Genomic DNA, 12337 nt, shown 5'->3' with positions numbered 1-12337 from the left:
ATTCATCCAGCAGTTGTTCCACGGTAGAGCGCAAGTAATAGGACCACAGCTAGTTAAACGTTTCCCATTTGCTGCTGGACTCTATGTGATGGCCGTCACGTGGTGTGCTGCTTTTGTATTTCAACATGGGTCCCTGATACTCTTAATTGCGAAAAAGCTTGTTGACAAAAGTGTGTGTGCGCGAGGGTCTGTGGACGTAGGCAGGTGTGTGCACTTGAATGCTTACCCATTTACATGTGTGAGAGGAACAAACCAACTCCCTGTGGGCTGCAGGCTTACAACTGGTAGCCCCAGTAGCCAGGCAGAACCACAGGTAAGGAGAGAGAGAAAGTTGGTCCATTATTAGAGAAGGACCATAAGCATCTTGCACTGCTACCTTCTTCCCCTCTCAGCCACGATCGGCCAAGACCTCTCTATTAGGGTAGAGGGTGAACATTTCTTGGACCTCAGAAACTGAGGGATGTAGACCCAATATGTCCTCCAAGCGCCTAGAGACCTGGTGCCCAATCTGGCATGGTGTTTTTCAGCTTACCCGACCAATCCGGTTGCAAGGTGGACTTTAACAATACTGCTAAAAAGGCACTCCCAGACATCCCTGAGGCCTTCATTTGCATAGGCCCTGCCCTTCTCTTTGTCCTGATTCCCACAAATCAACACAACACTGCAGCAGTATAGATTTGGGGGTGGTGAAGAATAATGACAGTGAGGCTAAAAAAGAGAAAGAAAAGTCCCAGAAGTCCTGCAGGCTTCCTTGCTAAATGCAGCTGAACATAGAGCGCACCTTCTTTACTGCAAAGCAAATACATTAAAAATGTTGAGGAGAGACTAATTGAAAAATACATATTACGGGGACAGCACTGGGACCTGCTTTATTTTTTCAATTAGTCTTGAAAACAAAAAAGATTTCTCTCCTGAAAGCTGTTAAAAATATGGAACGCTTCACGAATTTGCGTGTCATCCTTGCGCAGGGGCCATGCTAATCTTCTCTGTATCGTTCCAATTTTAGTATATGTGCTGCCGAAGCGAGCACACTTTATTGATGAACTGACAATGTTTATAAACTCTCTAAATCTACAGTCTCTAGACATAGGGTGGCCTGGCAGAGATGCTCAGATGGCCAGTACGCATTCAAATCTGAGCCAATGGTCAAAAATGTATGAAGAGTAGCAATCCATTATTCTTCACTGCATTTGTGGTCCAAGACTAAACACACCGTAAGTATGTAGATTATACCAGGTTTGCAAAGGCTCCTGGGTCGGGCTACAGACAAGGAGCATTGTGACGTCACGCTGCCTGTGGAACAGTGATATTAAAGGTGAAACAGCTGCACAGTAGGTTAGGTGAAGGGCTCTGAGAGTGGAAAGGCAGCATGCTTGGGTCCCTGGACAAGGTGAGCTTATGATAATGTGTCTGAATGTTCACCTGTGTTGTAATATTAAACCCCTTATTGTTGTAAACGCCTACTTACTAAGGAGTTCTCAAGCTCAGCCCCACACAGACCTGGAACTGATTATGTTAATGCAAACTATTTAAGAAACTGAGCCTGATCTAAAAGATTTCCTTGGATCTAGGACCATTTCGCCTAGCTTTTAGGTGCTTCCTTCTCCTAAAGTCCTTTGTAAAACTTGGGAAAACCTCACAGAACAGACTTCCAGGAGGTCAGATGGGTTTCCTTGTGCCTTCACACACACATACACACACTTTCTAGCCCACTTAAGGACAAAAGGATGCGTAAGTCTACATAGGGCCAGTGGCGCAATGGATAACGCGTCTGACTACGGATCAGAAGATTGTAGGTTCGACTCCTATCTGGCTCGGAAGGGTTGTAGGTCCCTGTTTGATTATATTCCTGTGGAATTTTTATTTACCTCAGACTTGTTGTAGGTTCAATATTCTCCAGCAGGATTCATCCAGCAGTTGTTCCACGGTAGAGCGCAAGTAATAGGACCACAGCTAGTTAAACGTTTCCCATTTGCTGCTGGACTCTATGTGATGGCCGTCACGTGGTGTGCTGCTTTTGTATTTCAACATGGGTCCCTGATACTCTTAATTGCGAAAAAGCTTGTTGACAAAAGTGTGTGTGCGCGAGGGTCTGTGGACGTAGGCAGGTGTGTGCACTTGAATGCTTACCCATTTACATGTGTGAGAGGAACAAACCAACTCCCTGTGGGCTGCAGGCTTACAACTGGTAGCCCCAGTAGCCAGGCAGAACCACAGGTAAGGAGAGAGAGAAAGTTGGTCCATTATTAGAGAAGGACCATAAGCATCTTGCACTGCTACCTTCTTCCCCTCTCAGCCACGATCGGCCAAGACCTCTCTATTAGGGTAGAGGGTGAACATTTCTTGGACCTCAGAAACTGAGGGATGTAGACCCAATATGTCCTCCAAGCGCCTAGAGACCTGGTGCCCAATCTGGCATGGTGTTTTTCAGCTTACCCGACCAATCCGGTTGCAAGGTGGACTTTAACAATACTGCTAAAAAGGCACTCCCAGACATCCCTGAGGCCTTCATTTGCATAGGCCCTGCCCTTCTCTTTGTCCTGATTCCCACAAATCAACACAACACTGCAGCAGTATAGATTTGGGGGTGGTGAAGAATAATGACAGTGAGGCTAAAAAAGAGAAAGAAAAGTCCCAGAAGTCCTGCAGGCTTCCTTGCTAAATGCAGCTGAACATAGAGCGCACCTTCTTTACTGCAAAGCAAATACATTAAAAATGTTGAGGAGAGACTAATTGAAAAATACATATTACGGGGACAGCACTGGGACCTGCTTTATTTTTTCAATTAGTCTTGAAAACAAAAAAGATTTCTCTCCTGAAAGCTGTTAAAAATATGGAACGCTTCACGAATTTGCGTGTCATCCTTGCGCAGGGGCCATGCTAATCTTCTCTGTATCGTTCCAATTTTAGTATATGTGCTGCCGAAGCGAGCACACTTTATTGATGAACTGACAATGTTTATAAACTCTCTAAATCTACAGTCTCTAGACATAGGGTGGCCTGGCAGAGATGCTCAGATGGCCAGTACGCATTCAAATCTGAGCCAATGGTCAAAAATGTATGAAGAGTAGCAATCCATTATTCTTCACTGCATTTGTGGTCCAAGACTAAACACACCGTAAGTATGTAGATTATACCAGGTTTGCAAAGGCTCCTGGGTCGGGCTACAGACAAGGAGCATTGTGACGTCACGCTGCCTGTGGAACAGTGATATTAAAGGTGAAACAGCTGCACAGTAGGTTAGGTGAAGGGCTCTGAGAGTGGAAAGGCAGCATGCTTGGGTCCCTGGACAAGGTGAGCTTATGATAATGTGTCTGAATGTTCACCTGTGTTGTAATATTAAACCCCTTATTGTTGTAAACGCCTACTTACTAAGGAGTTCTCAAGCTCAGCCCCACACAGACCTGGAACTGATTATGTTAATGCAAACTATTTAAGAAACTGAGCCTGATCTAAAAGATTTCCTTGGATCTAGGACCATTTCGCCTAGCTTTTAGGTGCTTCCTTCTCCTAAAGTCCTTTGTAAAACTTGGGAAAACCTCACAGAACAGACTTCCAGGAGGTCAGATGGGTTCCCTTGTGCTCTTCACACACACATACACACACTTTCTAGCCCACTTAAGGACAAAAGGATGCGTAAGTCTACATAGGGCCAGTGGCGCAATGGATAACGCGTCTGACTACGGATCAGAAGATTGTAGGTTCGACTCCTATCTGGCTCGGAAGGGTTGTAGGTCCCTGTTTGATTATATTCCTGTGGAATTTTTATTTACCTCAGACTTGTTGTAGGTTCAATATTCTCCAGCAGGACTCATCCAGCAGTTGTTCCACGGTAGAGCGCAAGTAATAGGACCACAGCTAGTTAAACGTTTCCCATTTGCTGCTGGACTCTATGTGATGGCCGTCACGTGGTGTGCTGCTTTTGTATTTCAACATGGGTCCCTGATACTCTTAATTGCGAAAAAGCTTGTTGACAAAAGTGTGTGTGCGCGAGGGTCTGTGGACGTAGGCAGGTGTGTGCACTTGAATGCTTAACCATTTACATGTGTGAGAGGAACAAACCAACTCCCTGTGGGCTGCAGGCTTACAACTGGTAGCCCCAGTAGCCAGGCAGAACCACAGGTAAGGAGAGAGAGAAAGTTGGTCCATTATTAGAGAAGGACCATAAGCATCTTGCACTGCTACCTTCTTCCCCTCTCAGCCACGATCGGCCAAGACCTCTCTATTAGGGTAGAGGGTGAACATTTCTTGGACCTCAGAAACTGAGGGATGTAGACCCAATATGTCCTCCAAGCGTCTAGACACCTGGTGCCCAATCTGGCATGGTGTTTTTCAGCTTACCCGACCAATCCGGTTGCAAGGTGGACTTTAACAATACTGCTAAAAAGGCACTCCCAGACATCCCTGAGGCCTTCATTTGCATAGGCCCTGCCCTTCTCTTTGTCCTGATTCCCACAAATCAACACAACACTGCAGCAGTATAGATTTGGGGGTGGTGAAGAATAATGACAGTGAGGCTAAAAAAGAGAAAGAAAAGTCCCAGAAGTCCTGCAGGCTTCCTTGCTAAATGCAGCTGAACATAGAGCGCACCTTCTTTACTGCAAAGCAAATACATTAAAAATGTTGAGGAGAGACTAATTGAAAAATACATATTACGGGGACAGCACTGGGACCTGCTTTATTTTTTCAATTAGTCTTGAAAACAAAAAAGATTTCTCTCCTGAAAGCTGTTAAAAATATGGAACGCTTCACGAATTTGCGTGTCATCCTTGCGCAGGGGCCATGCTAATCTTCTCTGTATCGTTCCAATTTTAGTATATGTGCTGCCGAAGCGAGCACACTTTATTGATGAACTGACAATGTTTATAAACTCTCTAAATCTACAGTCTCTAGACATAGGGTGGCCTGGCAGAGATGCTCAGATGGCCAGTACGCATTCAAATCTGAGCCAATGGTCAAAAATGTATGAAGAGTAGCAATCCATTATTCTTCACTGCATTTGTGGTCCAAGACTAAACACACCGTAAGTATGTAGATTATACCAGGTTTGCAAAGGCTCCTGGGTCGGGCTACAGACAAGGAGCATTGTGACGTCACGCTGCCTGTGGAACAGTGATATTAAAGGTGAAACAGCTGCACAGTAGGTTAGGTGAAGGGCTCTGAGAGTGGAAAGGCAGCATGCTTGGGTCCCTGGACAAGGTGAGCTTATGATAATGTGTCTGAATGTTCACCTGTGTTGTAATATTAAACCCCTTATTGTTGTAAACGCCTACTTACTAAGGAGTTCTCAAGCTCAGCCCCACACAGACCTGGAACTGATTATGTTAATGCAAACTATTTAAGAAACTGAGCCTGATCTAAAAGATTTCCTTGGATCTAGGACCATTTCGCCTAGCTTTTAGGTGCTTCCTTCTCCTAAAGTCCTTTGTAAAACTTGGGAAAACCTCACAGAACAGACTTCCAGGAGGTCAGATGGGTTCCCTTGTGCCTTCACACACACATACACACACTTTCTAGCCCACTTAAGGACAAAAGGATGCGTAAGTCTACATAGGGCCAGTGGCGCAATGGATAACGCGTCTGACTACGGATCAGAAGATTGTAGGTTCGACTCCTATCTGGCTCGGAAGGGTTGTAGGTCCCTGTTTGATTATATTCCTGTGGAATTTTTATTTACCTCAGACTTGTTGTAGGTTCAATATTCTCCAGCAGGACTCATCCAGCAGTTGTTCCACGGTAGAGCGCAAGTAATAGGACCACAGCTAGTTAAACGTTTCCCATTTGCTGCTGGACTCTATGTGATGGCCGTCACGTGGTGTGCTGCTTTTGTATTTCAACATGGGTCCCTGATACTCTTAATTGCGAAAAAGCTTGTTGACAAAAGTGTGTGTGCGCGAGGGTCTGTGGACGTAGGCAGGTGTGTGCACTTGAATGCTTACCCATTTACAAGTGTGTGAGGAACAAACCAACTCCCTGTGGGCTGCAGGCTTACAACTGGTAGCCCCAGTAGCCAGGCAGAACCACAGGTAAGGAGAGAGAGAAAGTTGGTCCATTATTAGAGAAGGACCATAAGCATCTTGCACTGCTACCTTCTTCCCCTCTCAGCCACGATCGGCCAAGACCTCTCTATTAGGGTAGAGGGTGAACATTTCTTGGACCTCAGAAACTGAGGGATGTAGACCCAATATGTCCTCCAAGCGCCTAGACACCTGGTGCCCAATCTGGCATGGTGTTTTTCAGCTTACCCGACCAATCCGGTTGCAAGGTGGACTTTAACAATACTGCTAAAAAGGCACTCCCAGACATCCCTGAGGCCTTCATTTGCATAGGCCCTGCCCTTCTCTTTGTCCTGATTCCCACAAATCAACACAACACTGCAGCAGTATAGATTTGGGGGTGGTGAAGAATAATGACAGTGAGGCTAAAAAAGAGAAAGAAAAGTCCCAGAAGTCCTGCAGGCTTCCTTGCTAAATGCAGCTGAACATAGAGCGCACCTTCTTTACTGCAAAGCAAATACATTAAAAATGTTGAGGAGAGACTAATTGAAAAATACATATTACGGGGACAGCACTGGGACCTGCTTTATTTTTTCAATTAGTCTTGAAAACAAAAAAGATTTCTCTCCTGAAAGCTGTTAAAAATATGGAACGCTTCACGAATTTGCGTGTCATCCTTGCGCAGGGGCCATGCTAATCTTCTCTGTATCGTTCCAATTTTAGTATATGTGCTGCCGAAGCGAGCACACTTTATTGATGAACTGACAATGTTTATAAACTCTCTAAATCTACAGTCTCTAGACATAGGGTGGCCTGGCAGAGATGCTCAGATGGCCAGTACGCATTCAAATCTGAGCCAATGGTCAAAAATGTATGAAGAGTAGCAATCCATTATTCTTCACTGCATTTGTGGTCCAAGACTAAACACACCGTAAGTATGTAGATTATACCAGGTTTGCAAAGGCTCCTGGGTCGGGCTACAGACAAGGAGCATTGTGACGTCACGCTGCCTGTGGAACAGTGATATTAAAGGTGAAACAGCTGCACAGTAGGTTAGGTGAAGGGCTCTGAGAGTGGAAAGGCAGCATGCTTGGGTCCCTGGACAAGGTGAGCTTATGATAATGTGTCTGAATGTTCACCTGTGTTGTAATATTAAACCCCTTATTGTTGTAAACGCCTACTTACTAAGGAGTTCTCAAGCTCAGCCCCACACAGACCTGGAACTGATTATGTTAATGCAAACTATTTAAGAAACTGAGCCTGATCTAAAAGATTTCCTTGGATCTAGGACCATTTCGCCTAGCTTTTAGGTGCTTCCTTCTCCTAAAGTCCTTTGTAAAACTTGGGAAAACCTCACAGAACAGACTTCCAGGAGGTCAGATGGGTTCCCTTGTGCCTTCACACACACATACACACACTTTCTAGCCCACTTAAGGACAAAAGGATGCGTAAGTCTACATAGGGCCAGTGGCGCAATGGATAACGCGTCTGACTACGGATCAGAAGATTGTAGGTTCGACTCCTATCTGGCTCGGAAGGGTTGTAGGTCCCTGTTTGATTATATTCCTGTGGAATTTTTATTTACCTCAGACTTGTTGTAGGTTCAATATTCTCCAGCAGGACTCATCCAGCAGTTGTTCCACGGTAGAGCGCAAGTAATAGGACCACAGCTAGTTAAACGTTTCCCATTTGCTGCTGGACTCTATGTGATGGCCGTCACGTGGTGTGCTGCTTTTGTATTTCAACATGGGTCCCTGATACTCTTAATTGCGAAAAAGCTTGTTGACAAAAGTGTGTGTGCGCGAGGGTCTGTGGACGTAGGCAGGTGTGTGCACTTGAATGCTTACCCATTTACATGTGTGAGAGGAACAAACCAACTCCCTGTGGGCTGCAGGCTTACAACTGGTAGCCCCAGTAGCCAGGCAGAACCACAGGTAAGGAGAGAGAGAAAGTTGGTCCATTATTAGAGAAGGACCATAAGCATCTTGCACTGCTACCTTCTTCCCCTCTCAGCCACGATCGGCCAAGACCTCTCTATTAGGGTAGAGGGTGAACATTTCTTGGACCTCAGAAACTGAGGGATGTAGACCCAATATGTCCTCCAAGCGCCTAGACACCTGGTGCCCAATCTGGCATGGTGTTTTTCAGCTTACCCGACCAATCCGGTTGCAAGGTGGACTTTAACAATACTGCTAAAAAGGCACTCCCAGACATCCCTGAGGCCTTCATTTGCATAGGCCCTGCCCTTCTCTTTGTCCTGCTTCCCACAAATCAACACAACACTGCAGCAGTATAGATTTGGGGGTGGTGAAGAATAATGACAGTGAGGCTAAAAAAGAGAAAGAAAAGTCCCAGAAGTCCTGCAGGCTTCCTTGCTAAATGCAGCTGAACATAGAGCGCACCTTCTTTACTGCAAAGCAAATACATTAAAAATGTTGAGGAGAGACTAATTGAAAAATACATATTACGGGGACAGCACTGGGACCTGCTTTATTTTTTCAATTAGTCTTGAAAACAAAAAAGATTTCTCTCCTGAAAGCTGTTAAAAATATGGAACGCTTCACGAATTTGCGTGTCATCCTTGCGCAGGGGCCATGCTAATCTTCTCTGTATCGTTCCAATTTTAGTATATGTGCTGCCGAAGCGAGCACACTTTATTGATGAACTGACAATGTTTATAAACTCTCTAAATCTACAGTCTCTAGACATAGGGTGGCCTGGCAGAGATGCTCAGATGGCCAGTACGCATTCAAATCTGAGCCAATGGTCAAAAATGGATGAAGAGTAGCAATCCATTATTCTTCACTGCATTTGTGGTCCAAGACTAAACACACCGTAAGTATGTAGATTATACCAGGTTTGCAAAGGCTCCTGGGTCGGGCTACAGACAAGGAGCATTGTGACGTCACGCTGCCTGTGGAACAGTGATATTAAAGGTGAAACAGCTGCACAGTAGGTTAGGTGAAGGGCTCTGAGAGTGGAAAGGCAGCATGCTTGGGTCCCTGGACAAGGTGAGCTTATGATAATGTGTCTGAATGTTCACCTGTGTTGTAATATTAAACCCCTTATTGTTGTAAACGCCTACTTACTAAGGAGTTCTCAAGCTCAGCCCCACACAGACCTGGAACTGATTATGTTAATGCAAACTATTTAAGAAACTGAGCCTGATCTAAAAGATTTCCTTGGATCTAGGACCATTTCGCCTAGCTTTTAGGTGCTTCCTTCTCCTAAAGTCCTTTGTAAAACTTGGGAAAACCTCACAGAACAGACTTCCAGGAGGTCAGATGGGTTCCCTTGTGCCTTCACACACACATACACACACTTTCTAGCCCACTTAAGGACAAAAGGATGCGTAAGTCTACATAGGGCCAGTGGCGCAATGGATAACGCGTCTGACTACGGATCAGAAGATTGTAGGTTCGACTCCTATCTGGCTCGGAAGGGTTGTAGGTCCCTGTTTGATTATATTCCTGTGGAATTTTTATTTACCTCAGACTTGTTGTAGGTTCAATATTCTCCAGCAGGACTCATCCAGCAGTTGTTCCACGGTAGAGCGCAAGTAATAGGACCACAGCTAGTTAAACGTTTCCCATTTGCTGCTGGACTCTATGTGATGGCCGTCACGTGGTGTGCTGCTTTTGTATTTCAACATGGGTCCCTGATACTCTTAATTGCGAAAAAGCTTGTTGACAAAAGTGTGTGTGCGCGAGGGTCTGTGGACGTAGGCAGGTGTGTGCACTTGAATGCTTACCCATTTACATGTGTGAGAGGAACAAACCAACTCCCTGTGGGCTGCAGGCTTACAACTGGTAGCCCCAGTAGCCAGGCAGAACCACAGGTAAGGAGAGAGAGAAAGTTGGTCCATTATTAGAGAAGGACCATAAGCATCTTGCACTGCTACCTTCTTCCCCTCTCAGCCACGATCGGCCAAGACCTCTCTATTAGGGTAGAGGGTGAACATTTCTTGGACCTCAGAAACTGAGGGATGTAGACCCAATATGTCCTCCAAGCGCCTAGAGACCTGGTGCCCAATCTGGCATGGTGTTTTTCAGCTTACCCGACCAATCCGGTTGCAAGGTGGACTTTAACAATACTGCTAAAAAGGCACTCCCAGACATCCCTGAGGCCTTCATTTGCATAGGCCCTGCCCTTCTCTTTGTCCTGATTCCCACAAATCAACACAACACTGCAGCAGTATAGATTTGGGGGTGGTGAAGAATAATGACAGTGAGGCTAAAAAAGAGAAAGAAAAGTCCCAGAAGTCCTGCAGGCTTCCTTGCTAAATGCAGCTGAACATAGAGCGCACCTTCTTTACTGCAAAGCAAATACATTAAAAATGTTGAGGAGAGACTAATTGAAAAATACATATTACGGGGACAGCACTGGGACCTGCTTTATTTTTTCAATTAGTCTTGAAAACAAAAAAGATTTCTCTCCTGAAAGCTGTTAAAAATATGGAACGCTTCACGAATTTGCGTGTCATCCTTGCGCAGGGGCCATGCTAATCTTCTCTGTATCGTTCCAATTTTAGTATATGTGCTGCCGAAGCGAGCACACTTTATTGATGAACTGACAATGTTTATAAACTCTCTAAATCTACAGTCTCTAGACATAGGGTGGCCTGGCAGAGATGCTCAGATGGCCAGTACGCATTCAAATCTGAGCCAATGGTCAAAAATGTATGAAGAGTAGCAATCCATTATTCTTCACTGCATTTGTGGTCCAAGACTAAACACACCGTAAGTATGTAGATTATACCAGGTTTGCAAAGGCTCCTGGGTCGGGCTACAGACAAGGAGCATTGTGACGTCACGCTGCCTGTGGAACAGTGATATTAAAGGTGAAACAGCTGCACAGTAGGTTAGGTGAAGGGCTCTGAGAGTGGAAAGGCAGCATGCTTGGGTCCCTGGACAAGGTGAGCTTATGATAATGTGTCTGAATGTTCACCTGTGTTGTAATATTAAACCCCTTATTGTTGTAAACGCCTACTTACTAAGGAGTTCTCAAGCTCAGCCCCACACAGACCTGGAACTGATTATGTTAATGCAAACTATTTAAGAAACTGAGCCTGATCTAAAAGATTTCCTTGGATCTAGGACCATTTCGCCTAGCTTTTAGGTGCTTCCTTCTCCTAAAGTCCTTTGTAAAACTTGGGAAAACCTCACAGAACAGACTTCCAGGAGGTCAGATGGGTTTCCTTGTGCCTTCACACACACATACACACACTTTCTAGCCCACTTAAGGACAAAAGGATGCGTAAGTCTACATAGGGCCAGTGGCGCAATGGATAACGCGTCTGACTACGGATCAGAAGATTGTAGGTTCGACTCCTATCTGGCTCGGAAGGGTTGTAGGTCCCTGTTTGATTATATTCCTGTGGAATTTTTATTTACCTCAGACTTGTTGTAGGTTCAATATTCTCCAGCAGGATTCATCCAGCAGTTGTTCCACGGTAGAGCGCAAGTAATAGGACCACAGCTAGTTAAACGTTTCCCATTTGCTGCTGGACTCTATGTGATGGCCGTCACGTGGTGTGCTGCTTTTGTATTTCAACATGGGTCCCTGATACTCTTAATTGCGAAAAAGCTTGTTGACAAAAGTGTGTGTGCGCGAGGGTCTGTGGACGTAGGCAGGTGTGTGCACTTGAATGCTTACCCATTTACATGTGTGAGAGGAACAAACCAACTCCCTGTGGGCTGCAGGCTTACAACTGGTAGCCCCAGTAGCCAGGCAGAACCACAGGTAAGGAGAGAGAGAAAGTTGGTCCATTATTAGAGAAGGACCATAAGCATCTTGCACTGCTACCTTCTTCCCCTCTCAGCCACGATCGGCCAAGACCTCTCTATTAGGGTAGAGGGTGAACATTTCTTGGACCTCAGAAACTGAGGGATGTAGACCCAATATGTCCTCCAAGCGCCTAGAGACCTGGTGCCCAATCTGGCATGGTGTTTTTCAGCTTACCCGACCAATCCGGTTGCAAGGTGGACTTTAACAATACTGCTAAAAAGGCACTCCCAGACATCCCTGAGGCCTTCATTTGCATAGGCCCTGCCCTTCTCTTTGTCCTGATTCCCACAAATCAACACAACACTGCAGCAGTATAGATTTGGGGGTGGTGAAGAATAATGACAGTGAGGCTAAAAAAGAGAAAGAAAAGTCCCAGAAGTCCTGCAGGCTTCCTTGCTAAATGCAGCTGAACATAGAGCGCACCTTCTTTACTGCAAAGCAAATACATTAAAAATGTTGAGGAGAGACTAATTGAAAAATACATATTACGGGGACAGCACTGGGACCTGCTTTATTTTTTCAATTAGTCTTGAAAACAAAAAAGATTTCTCTCC

At 45.3% G+C, this 12337-nt stretch overlaps 12 non-coding genes across 12 annotated transcripts; 6 read left to right on the top strand and 6 right to left on the bottom strand.

Annotated features, from left to right (window-relative positions):
* Positions 1-923: 923 nt before the first annotated feature.
* Positions 924-1030, bottom strand: LOC147704370 (U6 spliceosomal RNA). The gene has a single exon (XR_015298920.1). It is a non-coding gene; the product is annotated as a U6 spliceosomal RNA (small nuclear RNA).
* A 714-nt stretch (positions 1031-1744) lies between these two features.
* TRNAR-ACG (transfer RNA arginine (anticodon ACG)) lies at positions 1745-1817 on the top strand. The gene has a single exon. It is a non-coding gene; the product is annotated as a tRNA-Arg (tRNA).
* A 1010-nt stretch (positions 1818-2827) lies between these two features.
* Positions 2828-2934, bottom strand: LOC147704368 (U6 spliceosomal RNA). Its single transcript, XR_015298919.1, has one exon. It is a non-coding gene; the product is annotated as a U6 spliceosomal RNA (small nuclear RNA).
* A 715-nt stretch (positions 2935-3649) lies between these two features.
* On the top strand, positions 3650-3722 carry TRNAR-ACG (transfer RNA arginine (anticodon ACG)). Its single transcript has one exon. It is a non-coding gene; the product is annotated as a tRNA-Arg (tRNA).
* Positions 3723-4732: 1010 nt separating this feature from the next.
* On the bottom strand, positions 4733-4839 carry LOC147704366 (U6 spliceosomal RNA). The gene has a single exon (XR_015298918.1). It is a non-coding gene; the product is annotated as a U6 spliceosomal RNA (small nuclear RNA).
* Positions 4840-5553: 714 nt separating this feature from the next.
* Positions 5554-5626, top strand: TRNAR-ACG (transfer RNA arginine (anticodon ACG)). The gene has a single exon. It is a non-coding gene; the product is annotated as a tRNA-Arg (tRNA).
* A 1010-nt stretch (positions 5627-6636) lies between these two features.
* On the bottom strand, positions 6637-6743 carry LOC147704364 (U6 spliceosomal RNA). Its single transcript, XR_015298917.1, has one exon. It is a non-coding gene; the product is annotated as a U6 spliceosomal RNA (small nuclear RNA).
* Positions 6744-7457: 714 nt separating this feature from the next.
* On the top strand, positions 7458-7530 carry TRNAR-ACG (transfer RNA arginine (anticodon ACG)). Its single transcript has one exon. It is a non-coding gene; the product is annotated as a tRNA-Arg (tRNA).
* A 1010-nt stretch (positions 7531-8540) lies between these two features.
* LOC147704362 (U6 spliceosomal RNA) lies at positions 8541-8647 on the bottom strand. Its single transcript, XR_015298916.1, has one exon. It is a non-coding gene; the product is annotated as a U6 spliceosomal RNA (small nuclear RNA).
* A 714-nt stretch (positions 8648-9361) lies between these two features.
* On the top strand, positions 9362-9434 carry TRNAR-ACG (transfer RNA arginine (anticodon ACG)). Its single transcript has one exon. It is a non-coding gene; the product is annotated as a tRNA-Arg (tRNA).
* A 1010-nt stretch (positions 9435-10444) lies between these two features.
* LOC147704360 (U6 spliceosomal RNA) lies at positions 10445-10551 on the bottom strand. The gene has a single exon (XR_015298915.1). It is a non-coding gene; the product is annotated as a U6 spliceosomal RNA (small nuclear RNA).
* A 714-nt stretch (positions 10552-11265) lies between these two features.
* On the top strand, positions 11266-11338 carry TRNAR-ACG (transfer RNA arginine (anticodon ACG)). The gene has a single exon. It is a non-coding gene; the product is annotated as a tRNA-Arg (tRNA).
* Positions 11339-12337: the final 999 nt, after the last annotated feature.

This window comes from Lissotriton vulgaris, chromosome 7 (assembly GCF_964263255.1).
Source record: "Lissotriton vulgaris chromosome 7, aLisVul1.2, whole genome shotgun sequence".
In the NCBI taxonomy this organism is placed as follows: Eukaryota; Metazoa; Chordata; class Amphibia; order Caudata; family Salamandridae; genus Lissotriton; species Lissotriton vulgaris.
Note: the sequence above shows the minus strand (reverse complement) of the source record. Positions and strands in the feature narration are given on the sequence as shown.